Genomic DNA, 15,769 nt, shown 5'->3' with positions numbered 1-15,769 from the left:
TAGATGTAGAAATGATGGACATTCTGTTATGTGACTTTTTGGGAAGGCACAGGTTATATCAGATACAAGGTTCAAGTACCCTGACTGAGTGCTTGTTGGTCATGTCTCAAAAATTTTTTGTATGAATCTTTTGAAAACGACACATCATGTACATTGATGCTCTGTGTTTTCGCTGTATAAGAAACCTATGACAAAAAACGATTTGCTTTATTGGGAATACGAAAACAAGGCAAGCTTCAAACAGTATGCATTTTGACTCTAAAACTTATTCCACAGTATTGCACATTAAGCAAATTATGGTTTCTGAATGTGTGAAATTTCAAGCAGGTTCATTGAACACTAACAAAGGGAGGGCCTCAGACATGGCCAACCCATTTGGGTCATTATTGACAGGTCGCTTGAGCGGCACCTAAAATGAAAGACTCTGAAATGTTCTGGCTCAACATATCCCTCCCTGTCCTCCCTCAACCCTGCCTTTGACAAAACCATCCTTAAAGTTCATGACGCGCAACCGTCTCTAAATTGACAGAATCGATAGATAATTGAATATATACACGAGTGTCCACAAACGAATATTTTCCCAGAAATCGACTAAAGAAATTTTTACGACTGCTTCTTACGTACATGTAAGTTGAGTAAGGTGAGTACCACTAAACATAAGCCGCGCTGACGTAGCGAACAAGATTCCTAGCTGGGGAATAGAGAACACCTGCTCGATCCCACTTGGGTTTAGCAGACTTTTTTTTCATTTCTGTTTCTTTTCTTTTCGAAAGTGGTAGTAATAGTAGGGTTAATAAAGTAACTACATTGATAGAGATAACGAAGAAGTAAGCAAATAAATTTCCCAAACGACCTGCATTAGTACAGAATAGAAAATTTAATCCTAGTCGCTTTACAGCGGCTCTTTAAGTAACACAGTTTCATGTCCTCAGTTCCCTCGAAACAAGTAGAGGAATGGTACTTGTCATTTAAACAATCCAAGCAAATCCTCTCGCATGACCAAGAACGTCTAATAAGTGGGATCTTCGCGCAACAAGACAAATCGGTCCAAAGATTAGAGAATTAGCTTTGATACGTACCACGCATACCTGCATACCTGCTTGAAAAATCGGTACTGGAAGTTGGTTATGAATTATGTTGTGCGTCGTTATTGAATCCGTCCGTGTCGGTTGACTTTCATCATTATAAAGATGCTATCATACAGGTCAGCATTTGCTTGTCCACTCTAGGAATCCGATATCAGACAAAACTTGTTCTCAGCGGCTATGGGTTTACAATGTGTCAAGTTCCCAGGTGGTGCAAGTGAGGTAAACTTTTTTTTTAACAAATCTGTTATACGACTGATTTCTTCCACACACTGAGAACCAAATTAATCACTAGGCTCTTACAAGCACAGGAGAACTGCAGGCAATAGTTTTCCAGACGCTGTGATGAAATTTTGCGCCGTGTGCGAATGCGTTATTTTATATACACACGTATATCTAAATGCATTATTTTATCCATAGTTCCACCTGAGTATATGAGGGACAGTCGTAACAGTTTCTTTTCTAGATTTCTAAGAAAATATGTGTTTGTGGACAACATATGTAATGGTGAAAAATGCTCAATTTCCAGTTATTTACCGATTCAGTAAATTTTGAATTGATTGCGCGTCATGGTATTTAGTGGTGATTTTCTCAAAAACGGAGGGCTGTTGAGCCAAAATATCTTAAGAGTCTTTCATTTTAGGCTGTACACACAAGCGCTGTACAAAATATGAGCCGAACTGATCGGTCGTGCCTAAGGCTCTCCCCTTGTAAGTATACATAGAGGGTGCACAAAAATACAGAAACACCAAAAGACTAAGACATTACGAAGTTAATACGGTGTAGGAAAACTACTAGCGTTCGAAATAGTTTCCAGTTGTCTCGAAACGAAGAGGTACAGGTCCTTTTGGTTTCAAGAGAATCTTATACCATTCTTCCTGCAAAATAGTGACAACTACAGGTAAGTGTGCTGGAGGTGGATAACAACCACGCACATTTCTCTTCCAAGTTTACCAAACACGATCAATACTATTGAGATCTGATGACGGTTATGACTGGGGGAGATGCAACAATTCATCATCGTGCTCAAAAAATCGGTACTGGACGCTACGATCTACATCTACATCTACATCCATATTCCGCAAGCCACCTGACGGTGTGTGGCGGAGGGTACCTTGAGTACCTCTATCGGTTCTCCCTTCTATTCCAGTCTCGTATTGTTCGTGGAAAGGATTGTCGGTATGCCTCTGTGTGAGCTATTATCTCTCTGATTTTATCCTCATGGTCTCTTCGCGAGATATACGTAGGAGGGAGCAATATACTGCTTGACTCCTCGGTGAAGGTATGTTCTCGAAACTTCAACAAAAGCCCGTACCGAGCTACTGAGCGTCTCTCCTGCAGAGCCTTCCACAGGAGTTTATCTATCATCTCCGTAACGCTTACGCGATTACTAAATGATCCTTTAATGAAGCGCGCTGCTCTCCGTTGGATCTTCTCTATCTCTTCTATCAACCCTATCTAGTACGGATCTCACACTGCTGAGCAGTATTCAAGCAGTGGGCGAACAAGCGTACTGTAACCTACTTCCTTTGTTTTCGGATTGCATTTCCTTAGGATTCTTCCAATGAATCTCAGTCTGGCATCTGCTTTACCGACTATCAACTTTATATGATCATTCCATTTTAAATCACTGCTAATGCGTACTCCCAGATAATTTATGGACTTAACTGCTTCCAGTTGCTGACCTGCTATATTGTAGCTAAATGATAAGGGATCTCTCTTTCTATGTATTCTCAGCACATTACACTTTTCTACATTGAGATTCAATTGCCATTCCCTGCACCATGCGTCAATTCGCTGCAGATCCTCCTGCATTTCAGTACAATTTTCCATTGTTACAACCCCTCGATATACCACAGCATCATCCGCAAAAAGCCTCAGTGAACTTCCGATGTCTTCCACGAGGTCATTTATGTATATTGTGAATAGCAACGGTCCCACGACACTCCCCTGCGGCACACCTGAAATCATTCTTACTTCGGAAGACTTCTCTCCATTAAGAATGACATGCTGCATTCTGATACCTAGGAACTCTTCAATCCAATCACACAATTGGTCTGATAGTCCATATGCTCTTACTTTGTTCATTAAACGACTGTGGGAAACTGTATCGAACGTCTTGAGGAAGTCAAGAAACACGGCACCTACCTGGCACCCGTGTCTATGGCCCTCTGAGTCTCGTGGACGAATAGGGCAGTGAAGAGGGGCCCTATCGTCTAAGAACATAGCATTATGATTGGGGAACGAACATTGTGGCGTGGGAGAGACCTGAATAGTCAAAATGGACACATAATTCCTGGCAGTAATGCGACCTTGTAGAGTAACCAAGGTGTCCATAGAATACCATGGTATGGCTGCCCAAGTCATCACCAAATTCCCGGTATTGTTCACTCTTCGGACGTAAACTCGTCCAGAAGATGTAAACAGTGTGAAAAAAGACTCATCCGGTCGAATGACTTTCTTCTATTGGTTTATAGTCCACCTTTTATGCCCTCGGAACGCTTCCCTGTTACACGTATTTGCTTCACTGATGACTGGTTTTGGAATTCTATCTCGGCCTGTAGTTCCCTACTTATGGAGCACCGTTAGCGTTGTTTTGGTGCTGACAGGGTTCGTAATAGAGGCATTCAGTTATTCAGTAAGTTTGCAAGGGTCGGCCTCTTAGTTTTCCTCACAATCCTCTTCCATTACTGTCAATCACGAACACTCAACACTCATTTTCGTCAGTGTTGTGACTTATCGGGTGGTGGTTTTACCCTTTCCAGTATGTGGTATAAATCTTCGATATGGTGGCTCTTGAACCATCAGTCTCTTCGGCTACCTCAGTTAAGGATGATGATGATGATGTTTGGTTTGTGGGGCGCTCAACTGCGCGGTCATCAGCACCCATACAAATTCCCATTCTGTACACAGTCCTGTCTAGCCATTTTCACGAATGGTGATGGAATGATGATAACAGCACAAACGCCCAGTTCCCGGGCAGAGAAAATCCCAAACACGGCCGGGAATCGAACATGGGACCCCGTGATCCAGAGGTAGCGACGCAAGTGACTAGACCACGAGTTGCGAACTTAGTTATGGAAGTGCTCACCATAAGAGCACCAACGATTTACCTGCATTCGAATCCAGTTAGCTCCGACATAAAGCACTCACAACAACACAGACCACCGTTCTGACTATGACAGACACACGCAAAGCATTGAGAATGTTGCGCAGATGCCGATTGTGGACAAATGCCATAGTGCAACCTGCAGGCTTCGCTAGCGTCTACATTTATGTTAAAGCATGCATTTCTTGAGGAGTTTCCGTAATTTGTCCTCAAACCCCCCCTCCCCCCCCAACCTATGACACGTATTTTGGTCAACAGATGCAACGTCTCAAATAAAAGAAAGTCCTTAGCAAACTGCAAAATATTTCTTCTCTATTAACAAAATCATTTACGTAAGTTTAGAAAGTGAGGCAGGTTTCTCCACTTGCGATTCGTACACATGATAAGTGGCCTCCTAGCTGTCCAACTCTGAAGTTCGTTGCATTTCAGGTAGAATGCTAAATATTGTAGCGTAGACTATTTTTAATAGAACTTGGCGTGTAACGTGTCCAATTTATATTGATTACAGTGTAACAGCTGTTAGACAGAAATCCAAACAAATGCCTCACAAAAAATGTTAAGCAAAGCAGATGATTAAATTCGATGATGATTTAGAGAAGTTCACATACTTCGTTTATTGTGTTTATTTTTTTTTTTTTTTAACATCACGCTTTCAACCACCCCCAGAGCCATAAATCGAAATGGGTAAGGACAGGGGATTTTGGTGGCATACAAACGTGACCATTCCTACCGATCCAACTTCCGATAATTGTAGATATAGATATAGTGTCATCACACTGGAAGAATATAGCCATCTTTGTAGCTCTGTAAGTTAATATACCATACTAGTATTAGGGCAAGGGGGGTTTTGGCGAGAAGTACCGTTACCCAAGATATCCGCGATGACGTCATCCAAGATGGCGGCGATAACGTCATTCAAAATAGCGGCGATGACGGTATTCAAGATGGCGGATTTTGGCGGGAAGTTTCAATTTTGGCGGGAAGATAGGTCAATTGGGCAACCTCTACTAACCTAACCCCCCTCCCCTCACCCAGAAAAACGGCGAAAAGTTCAAATTCCAGCAGGATAATGCATCACACCTCTACTAAGCTAAGGAAATCGCGGGAAGATAGGTGACTTGAACGCGATATGTTAGCGGTATTTGCGACTCCCTCACGCCGCCCCAAGTAGATACTTCTATAGGACTTGTAACGTATTCTGACTCAATGCCATTTCAGAGATTCTGTGATATATCCACTGAGTTATAGGAGATGGCTGATTGAGAAGATCACAAACAGTAATAGTAGATGATGTGCTGATTGAGGTCGTAAGAAAATGTACACTAGCTTTTCAGATGTCTGGTGTTACGCTATCCGCTAGAAATGATGTCCATTGTTTGGAATCAAGTCTTTCCATTCAAGCAGATACTTGCACGGATCACAGCCACAAGTGAATCGTATTTCTGGCATTCTCATGTCAAGAAACGAGTCACCTTTCTCGAACCTGGCTGCTGCAGTAAAATTCCAACGTGGTTTTAGCCACCCCCTACGCACCTTGCAACTGCTCCCATTTCTAGAACTTTCCGCATGTGATCGTTCCAATTTAAGTCGGAACTGAGCAGAAGTCAGAGAAAGCCATATCCACCACCTCCTGCAACCCGTGTAGAAACAGAACGGCCGGAATTTGACGATTCGGTGGAAATGCACTCAATGTGGTACGTCCCCAAACCAAATAAAGGTACTACAATCCGAAGCAGATCCGCTCCCATTTCTACAACTTTCCGCATGTGATCGTTCCAATTTAAGTCGGAACTGAGCAGAAGTCAGAGAAAGTCATATCCACCACCTTCTGCAACCCGTGTAGAAACAGAACGACCTGAATTTGACCATTCGGTGGAAATGCAGTCAAAGTAGTACGTCCTCAAACTAAATACAGGTACTACAATCCGAAGCAGATCCGCGTCCATTCAAATTTATCAGCCCAACATGCCATCATCGTTGTTCTCTACCCCCCAACAGAGAAAAATTAAAAACATTAGAAGGTCCACTAACATAATCTGATATAGAACACACCACGCGATGACGTGTAGCTGCGGTGCGGCCCAGTGCGGAGAGGGAGATTTCGCGATGCTCCACAGAATAGCATTCCTAACGGGACACCCCATCGGTCATGGCAACCTTCTGCTGCTGCCTATGTAGAAAGATCCTATTAAGTATACAGCTTTTGATCCAGTGCAGAGGGCAGCTTAAGATTTCATCACCCATACTGTAGGGTGATAACTGTATCCCACAGGCTATACTGTAATTCGCAAGATGCGCACCCTGTGACCACATGTCTTTGTTTGAAACATTGTTTTCTAACACGCTTTGTACACTGCCATACGTTTTGTTTTTCTGCCACGACTTCGAGGTCTGCGTCAGGTCATTAACTAACATTAAGACGCTCTGATCCACGGCCTCTCGCAAAGAACTAGACACTTCACACTGTAAATCATTTTCTTATGGCGGCTACCATAACATCCCATACACTGGACGGATCTAAATAAAAGGCAGTTACAACATAAGGAAACTGGAAGAGTTTCACGTCTTTGTGGAGAGTTTCCAATCCGAAAGTGATTGACGACCACTGTATTTAAACTCACCTGTCACAATGACGGAATAGATGATGGCTCTGCGTTCCATTTTGACTGATTCCTCATATTGCACTCATGTGAGCGATTACAATTTGGGTGTAATACAACCCAGAAGGTGCTGTCCATCCACCAAAACTCTTTCCCCAACTCAAACAAGTGCTGTCAGTCAATCATGATGTGGTAACCAACAGCATGCCAGTCCACGGATGGGACGGAAAAGACACCAGCGATGTACTCCGATAACAGCCATCACAGTTGATAGTGCGAACAATTTTACAGTAATTTCAACACCGGCCAATGATGTGACAGCATGTTTCCCCAATTTCAGTATTATAGCTAAACCGCCTCTTCTCTACTTTGCAGGCATCATTGAAAATGCTGATAGATGACTGCGCAGTACGTCTATTGAGTGTTAATTCTCGAACACATAAATCATCAAAGTATACCAGACTGCGCTCTACATATTTCTGACACCTTGAGTGCATTGCTTAATTTATGATCTATCTCCCTGCGTATGACAGTTGCAGGGCATTCTTGCTGTCTTAGTGTAAAATTAGAGAGTGAAAGACCCTCCTCACACTGTCATTGACCAATCTGCCCTGCAGCACCGTTACCGAATTAATCTGCAACCGATCAGAAGTAGACAGCTACACTGGACGTCACGTGAATTAATAAAACTTTCCGAGTCCTCACCCATCCAAGTGCATGAGATTTCTTGAGATGCGCCCATCTCGAGGAGCTTAGCACTCCTTATCTATGTGTAGTAACAGATTTCAAAGTGTCGTGATGCAATAGCAGACAGTTAAGAACAACAAGAAACAAATGATTTTTATGCCTGATGGAGCTCCACACGGATGGAGATAGACGCATTTTTACGTAAATCAACCAGCCTATCAACTCTTAACTATTGTTCTAGAGTCTAAGATCGGTACCTGCACTTAAAACGGGCTATAATGTTACATTGCCTGCGTTTCCAGCCTATCAGTTGTATGGAATGTAGCGCTGTTAATATTCGAATGTAAGAAATATATTTCAAGAGCATGACATACACCGTTCTTCCCGGTTTCTCTACGATAAACTATGTTATCGAACCGTAAAACGAAAAAACTACTTCAGTAAAACATTTGCTCTGCATGATACGAGCACAGTATAGCTTTCCGGAGACATATAGCGTCCACTATTCACATCCAGTCACAGTTCAGAAATTATACTATGCCTGCATCAGGCCTATATAAAATGATCGTTAGTAGCGGGGGATACCTCCTATAAGGAAACAGATAAACGCATAGCAGCAGTGTCCGACGTGTGAAAATTGAAAGTCATTCCGTCACTAACTCTGTAAACAGTACATCTGTCAGACAAATGTGTACACGAGGAACTGCAGCACCTCACAAGCAGCTATCGCTAACTTAGTTGTGATGCTGAAGTCTCGATTTTACACCCACGAGGCGACAGGGGGTATGGAGTACATCGCGTAAGTCAAAGTTCATTTAGAGTAATATGTCAAGTTTCATCACACATGAGATGGAAGTCCTCTGATGACCGACAGGTTTACCATTAACGATCGCATGTAGACAGTGCTTTAAACCACATACAGAACACATGGCTCTATACGAGTAGAACGCAGGCTATGTGACACAACTGATGCATCTGGACAGAACAGTGGAAAAATTGACCTGCAGCAACTTCTCCTTCTCTAGAATGCATCAGTCAACCATTAAATCGTACATCGTTACAGCTCCATCTCAATCGATCACTCCATCCACACTCTGTTATCCTTTAACGCAGATGCAAACAAGCTTAGAGGTGCATGGTTCTCTGTCTTCCTAAAAATCATCAAATACAATAGTCAACTCGCGTGTATCACGGGTACCTCAACAGACATACAGTATAATGCTGCCTCGATGGAAAAAATTTCTGCCTCCCTGATTCCCTTCGTTTCGATGTCGACGTTTTCTCGGATTCCTCTTGTTGCCGTATACTTGTTCCCATGTACAAATTGTTCGGCGCGAACCAGAAGATATAGAAGTACTTTGTCAATTTCCCAGCATTTTGGTGTATATTCGGTCAATTTACACCTATTCCCTCGTCATTTCTCGCAATTCTATCGACTTTATGTCAGATCTATCCATGCAATCATGACATAACCTCGTGTTCTGTGTTCTAAAACTGCTTGTAAATGTAGCACAGGTGCCAACACCTAGCCCAAATGCACTGATCTGGAACCGTAATGTAGAACTATATTCGACTGTATCAAGTCTCCTCCACATTCGGAGAGCGTTTGCACTGTTTTCTGTATGCCTGTGTATATGCGTGGGTTATGGAAGTCTCCAAGGACCCGCAATAGACCTGTGTTAGCGTTCAAATGTGGGTCCACTGCATGTTATATCCGGAGTGATGTTGGGCTGCCAATCCACAATATGCTGCGCAAAGGATAGGGTATGAAGGTGGATCCGCCACGCGCAATGTATGAAGCGCTGTTGGGATACAGATCCACAATATGCCAAATCCGAGTTAGCATTCGAGTGTGGATCTCATGTGGACTATATATCCAGACCTATCTTTGGAGGCGGATCCACCGCACGTCACATGTGCAGTAGGGTTTGCGGATGGACGAACCATGCGTTACGTCTGGACACGTATTATGCGTTCGAAGTTTGGTACACCAGCGGAGGGGACTAGGTCTTGGGAGCTGTCTTTATGTCAGATTAGGACCTGACACAGACCTGGAAGACGTTGCAGAAAACAAAACGTATGGCAGTGTACAAAGCGTGTTAGAAAACAATGTTTCAAACAACGACATGTGGTCACAGGGAGCGTCTCTTGTGACTTACAGTATAGCCTGTGGGATACGGTTATCACCCTACAGTACGGGTGATGAAATCTTAAACTGCCCTCTGCACTGGATCAAAAGCTGTGTACTTAATAGGCTCGTTCTGCATAGGCAGCAGCAGCAGTTTGACAGGTAAATTCCATGACCGATGAGGTGTCTCGTTAGGAATGCCTGGACCGCACCGCAGCTATGCGTCATCGCGTGAGCGACGGTTGCTAAGTGTGTTCTATATCAGATTAAGTTAGTGGACCTTCTATAGTTGTTAATTTTTCTCTGTTGGAGGGTACAGAATAACGATGATGGCATGTTGGGCTGATAGATTTCAATGGACGCGGATCTGCTTCGGATTGTGGCATCTGTATCTAGTTTGGCGACGTAACACATTGCGTACATTTCCACTGAATGGTCGAAACACGCTCCCATTGCACTGACTCAGGTCGATCCGTTTCTACACAGGTTGCAGAAGGTGATGGATATGGCTTCCTCTAACTTCTGCTCAGTTCCGACTTAAATTGGAACGATCACATGGGGAAAGCTGTAGAAATGGGAGCAGTTGCAAGGTGCGTAGGGGGGGCTAAAACCACGTTGGAATTTTACTGCGGCAGCCAGATTCGAGAAAGGTGACTCGTTTCTTGACATGAGAATGCCAGAAATACGATTCACTTGTGGCTGTGATCCGTGCAAGTATCTGCTTGAATGGCAAGACTTGATTCCAAACAATGGACATCATTTCTAGCGGATAGCGTAACACTAGACATCTGAAAAGCTAGTATACATTTTCTTACGACCTCAATCAGCACATCATCTACTACTACTTCTTCTCAATCAGTCATCGCCTATAACTCAGTGGATATATCACAGAGCCTCTGACATGGCATGGAGTCAGAATACGTTACAAGTCCTATAGAAGTATCTGCTTGAGGCGGCGTGAAGGAGTCCCAAATACCGCTCACATATCACGTTCGTTAGCCGAATCACTTTCAAAATTCAGTGGTGTTATCACGAAGTTGTATCGTGGGCTACGTGTAACCAGAGTGCTGGTCTGATAATACACATTCCTACAATCACCGTCTCGGTGTTTGTCCGGAAAAACCACCTCATTCAGTGGTAATGTCGTACCTCCATTTATAAAGCCAGTATAGCTTTTAACATTGATACTTGTGTGTACCTGTAGAACCAAGACCGCTTGTGACAGTAACATACAGTAGTTGTTGCGATCGGGTTTTTTAACATCTGGCCGATTACGGGTCTCTTTCTAAGATGCAGTGGTAGCACTCGGAAGAAAAACTTTTTGTATCGTAGGTAATCAGTTATTGACGAAGTATTTTACTTAGTAGTAGGGGATGCGTAATAGGTTCACCTTGAGCATCAGGCTTATAAAGTATGTGTTTGTGTTCCAACATATACAAAGGAAATGACAATGTCCATTCATAAGGAAGGTATGGATTTGACGTCTAGTAATGTGATACCAAAGGGAGAAGTATGTCAAGTCATAGCAATGGCACAGATATTTCTATTTCCAGAGCCACAGCCGTCAAAAGGGTGTCTTTCTGATACTTTGCTTATTGTCAAATATCGTTCAGCTGAGGCCGCGATTGTAACATTTAGTTGTAAGTACAGGAATAAAATATATATTTGAGTGATTTCTTAGGATGATTGATTCTACCCGTGCATGCTCGGCCTGCAGCACACGTGACCTGAGGATGGGTGACTCACGTTTCCCATAAACGGTAGGAGCTGTCAGAATGGAGACGCCTGTTGGAATGTAGGAATGTAGATGAATTAACTTGTTATCCTCTAGACTACCGAATAGCGAACTACCACTTGGTATGTGTTGGATAGCTTTCTTGATCGTGTGGAAATTTGAGAAGATTGAATATGGAAGTGCATTTGCACTGGACCGTTATTCCCTCCCATGTAAATTGTTTGGCTGACTGCTTCTGCACATTTCGCGCCTTTATTTAGTTGAGAGAAGATCGATTGTGGCGTGTGTACATAGAATGTGGAAGACGCGTTTGCAGGTTCTCTAGACATGAGAAACACCTTAGTTGACCTTGTAAATTATAGGGATGATTCGGAATCTGCTACATCACTGACATCATTATTCGAGAGTAGAAGTATCAGTTTTCTCTATTTTTTGTTTTGTTTTTGTTTTTTGGAGTTTCCGAGTAAAGGTCTTCTCAGACGTGATAGGTTTCTAATTAGTCAGTGGTATACAGCATGCCCCACCTAGCTAAAGTTTCGGGTTTCTAGAGTAATAATTTCCGGTCCATATCTTCAGAATTATATCGCATGAGCGGTACTGCCATGCAAGCGACATTGATATGTGCTTGATATCGAGAAGTACTGGGAAAATGGTATGATATTCTAGCAAACCATGCGAAATTAGATATGTTCTTGTAATCCCAGAGTCTGGAAATGGGTGTAGAAAAGCGAGCAAGCAAGCAAGCAGGTCCTGACCAGGAACAGTAATGCGCTTTTGCCCAGGGGCGAAACGAGGCCGAATTTGTAGAACAGTTCTAAGAGTAACTTCAATCCACTAACGGCTTTCTGATGTAAAAGGGGTGATTTTGTATGGCGGAGGATATGAATTGTATGTTTACTACATTGACACGGTACACGGTGATATATTGGTGGGTTGAATATTGTTTCAAGCTCTGACATACAAGCTCCTGTCCTCAGTGTAAGAGCAGTGTAATTGAGTAAGAGTCTTTCCATATTTGACAATTGTATGACAGTTTGTGAGGTTTAGTTGTCAGGTGCAATATGGCGATCAGTTTTTTTCGGGGGCTGTACAGATATGAAAGGTAACTGCACTGTTTTCGTAAAATGTTTATATATTGCACTGTAGAGTTGCTGTGGCATATGTTGTGTAAAATGTGTATATATTGCATTGTGAAGTTACTGTGGTTTATGTCCAGCTGCCGTGGGCGAGCGGTTCGAGGCACTTCAGTCTCGAACCGAGTGACCCCTTATCATCGCGGGTTCGAATCCTGCCTCAGGCATGAATGTGTGTGATGTCCTTAGGTTTACGTAGTTCTAAATTCTAGGGGACTGACGACCTCAGATGTTAAGTCCCATAGTGCTCAGAGCCACTTGTGGTTTGTGTTGTGGCATGACTGGAGAAGATAACCGTGTGTCCTATCGTGAGGGATGTATAGATTCGCCACATCGATAACTGCGATGGTATGAAACAGATTTTTTACGTGGAAAATTATGTGCACTATCGATACTGAGAATTGTTCCAGAAGCACCGCCATCAAGAGGAGACATTGCCTGTACATCAATTGGTGTCAGACTGTAGCAGCAGTCATAGTATTTAATTGTAGTTACGCTGGTAAATATGTTCCAGGCTTCCAAAATTCTTGTGAGTCTCGTATGTATTTGATGATCTGTAGGCAACATTGTGGGTTTAACTGTCAGTGCAATTTAGCGCTCTATGCAAAATAATTTTATGTCTGGAAGTCTCGTCTGCAGAAAGAAAGAAAAGGTGGATGGTGCTTCAGTACAGGCAGCATCAGAAATTTGGCGAGTAAATTCGATAATAGCCAATGATAACGCTCGATTCATTCACAAGACATCCTTTGTGCTGGGATATAGGAATCTCTACATAGAGGTGAGAACGTTTGCGTATGTTGAGAGTAGGAAGGGTATCACGTTAGGACCGCTGGGAAAAGTGCATTCGATGTTATTCTGCGCTTTTTTCGTAAACAGGTTCTGTTAGGGAAACAATTTCCGTGCATACAAGCTAAGACATCACGAAAACTCCTACAAAAGCGCATGTTAGGTATTTCTGGGACACTGCGATTTACTAGAGTTCGACTTGGTTATTATTTTAGATAGCCATGTGGCTTCAGTATAACATTGAGAACATTGCTAGACGTGCTTGCGATGGTATGCGCGGCGATATGTCAGCCACACATCATGCATGGTCCGTTACAATCACTAGGCAGAAAGCAGCTTGTGCTATTCAGGAACGGATTTCTGCAGCATTGCTCGGCAATAAGCTCTTCGCGCTTTGTATATATGTCTTCACTCCTGTCCGGTCGTGTCATCAACAGTGCCTAGGTGAACATATATTTTGAGAGAAATTTCTCTGGTGTTGAGTATGAAGGGGATGCCACCACCTCATGTGTGCAGGACCTGAAAGGGTGCCAGAGTGTGGTTTGACAGCTGACAGACTCATCACTTCGCGGGGCTGCCGGTGCATCCTGACTTCAGGGAGTGTGTGCTGTCCAATGGGTAGGGGGTGGCTGGCGGTGTCTGCTTGTGTCTGTTGCATTATTTTGTTAGCAGTTCTGTAGACTGTGATATGCGCTATTTGGACAGTTTACGAGTACTGAGCGTGTCTACACATCACAGTGCTGCATTATTTAGGAGCAGTTTGCAGATCTGTACCGAAATTATTTCGGTAAATTAGGAGTTGTTTGCGTGTCTGCAGAGCGTTATTTAGGGGTAGTTTACAGATCTGCAGACTGTGTATTGTGACCCCAAGCATGTGTTTGTATCAGTGTGATAAATATACTCCATCCCTAAATCAATTGTGCCAAAATAAATAAAGTACACTCCTTCCTTACTATCTCCAGCAGCCCAGCACAGGCTGAGTCATTTTTGCTCCATTTTTCCCCTCCAGACCACCATCTTGGATTACATCACAGGAGGGATGACAGCACCCTCTCGTTTCAGTACTATGTACTAGGTCAGTTGGACTCTAGATCTCTTGGTGGAGACACTGCCTGCAAAATAAAGACTCATATCCAGCACAGGCAGAGTCCTTTTCCCACCATTTTCCCCCACTCCAGACCGCCATCTTGGGCTACATCACGGAACAGATGACAGTGTGCTCTGGTTGCAGTACTGTGTACTATGTCAGTTGAACTCTAAATCTCTTGGTGAAGACACTGTCTGTCGCCATTTTCCCCCACAATCTTGGATTACATCATAGATGAGAGCACCCTCTGGTGGTGGTAGTGTGTACTAGGTCAATTAGAGTCCAGATCTCGTGGTGAACACACTGGATGGCTGTGCTACATGAAATTGTTTAAATGAAGACTGGTGCATAAATAATAAAGACTTATGTCCACCACTAGTCGAGTCCTTTTCCCGCAAATCCCTAGGAGGAGGAGGCGGTTGGGTGACTGAGGTTAGTCAAAGTGTACTTTCTTTCGCGCCATTTTCTTAGCTTAGTAGATATACGCGAATTGACCTTTCTTTACCGCCAGAATTCAAACTTGTGCGTCAGTTCATAGGAAGAGGTGACTTAGGTTAGTGGGGGTGGCCCAAGTGACCTATCTTCCCGCGATTTTCTTAGCTTACTAGAGGTGTGATACATTATCCTGTTGGAATTTGAACTTTCCGTCATTTTTCTGGGCGAGGTGAGGGGAGGGGAGGGGAGGGGGGATGACGTCATCGCCACCATCTTGGATAAGGATACTATGCGCCAGAACCCTCTTGCCCCAGTACTCATGTTACATATTTTCAGGGAGGTGTTCTTGTAAATCTCTCTCCACTAAAACATGTGGGTTTCTCATGATGATATGGTGGTGTGGGTACACACAGCAACATCTCTAAGCACCAGTACTAAAATGGAATGAGGTAAGTATAGATAAAAATGGCAAAGGTTCAAAATGGAACTGCAAATGATAACACACACACACACAAAACAGGGAAAGTCATGTTACACACAGTAAAAAGGGAAAAAGCAGTGGAAATAATTAAAAGACTACAATATGTAGCTATGGCTGACTGAATGGAATAAAAGGGATGAGTCAGACACGCTGTAACACACGAATTATTCAAGCCAGAAAGCTTTTCCCAGAGTCTAGACGCATCCAAAAATCTTAAAAGCTTGACCACACTCATCTGGTCATCAGGTAAAATAGGGAGCACATCCTAGCCTAAATTTGTTTCTGCCTGTGTATCACAAAATAAAATGCAGTCAATTAACGCACACAGCGGTTTGCAAGCCACGTTCATCACAGATTTGGAAGCTCCTTTCGTCGGTGGAGGAAACCATGTATGAGAGGATAACGCAAATTCCAGAGTTGGGTCAGGGCCACTTCATCCCGTCAGAGTGACCTACATAAGAAACACCAGATAGTAGGCTTCACTACCTGCAGCTTATTGTCCC

General features: G+C 43.2%; 1 protein-coding gene across 1 annotated transcript in view; it reads left to right on the top strand.

Annotated features, from left to right (window-relative positions):
* Nucleotides 1–15,769, top strand: part of LOC126471093 (myb-like protein X) — a 62,658-nt gene that overhangs the window by 4,284 nt on the left and 42,605 nt on the right. The gene's annotated exons all lie outside the window — the stretch shown is intronic.

The sequence above is a fragment of the Schistocerca serialis genome, chromosome 3 (genome assembly GCF_023864345.2).
Source record: "Schistocerca serialis cubense isolate TAMUIC-IGC-003099 chromosome 3, iqSchSeri2.2, whole genome shotgun sequence".
Taxonomy (NCBI): Eukaryota; Metazoa; Arthropoda; class Insecta; order Orthoptera; family Acrididae; genus Schistocerca; species Schistocerca serialis.
Note: the sequence above shows the minus strand (reverse complement) of the source record. Positions and strands in the feature narration are given on the sequence as shown.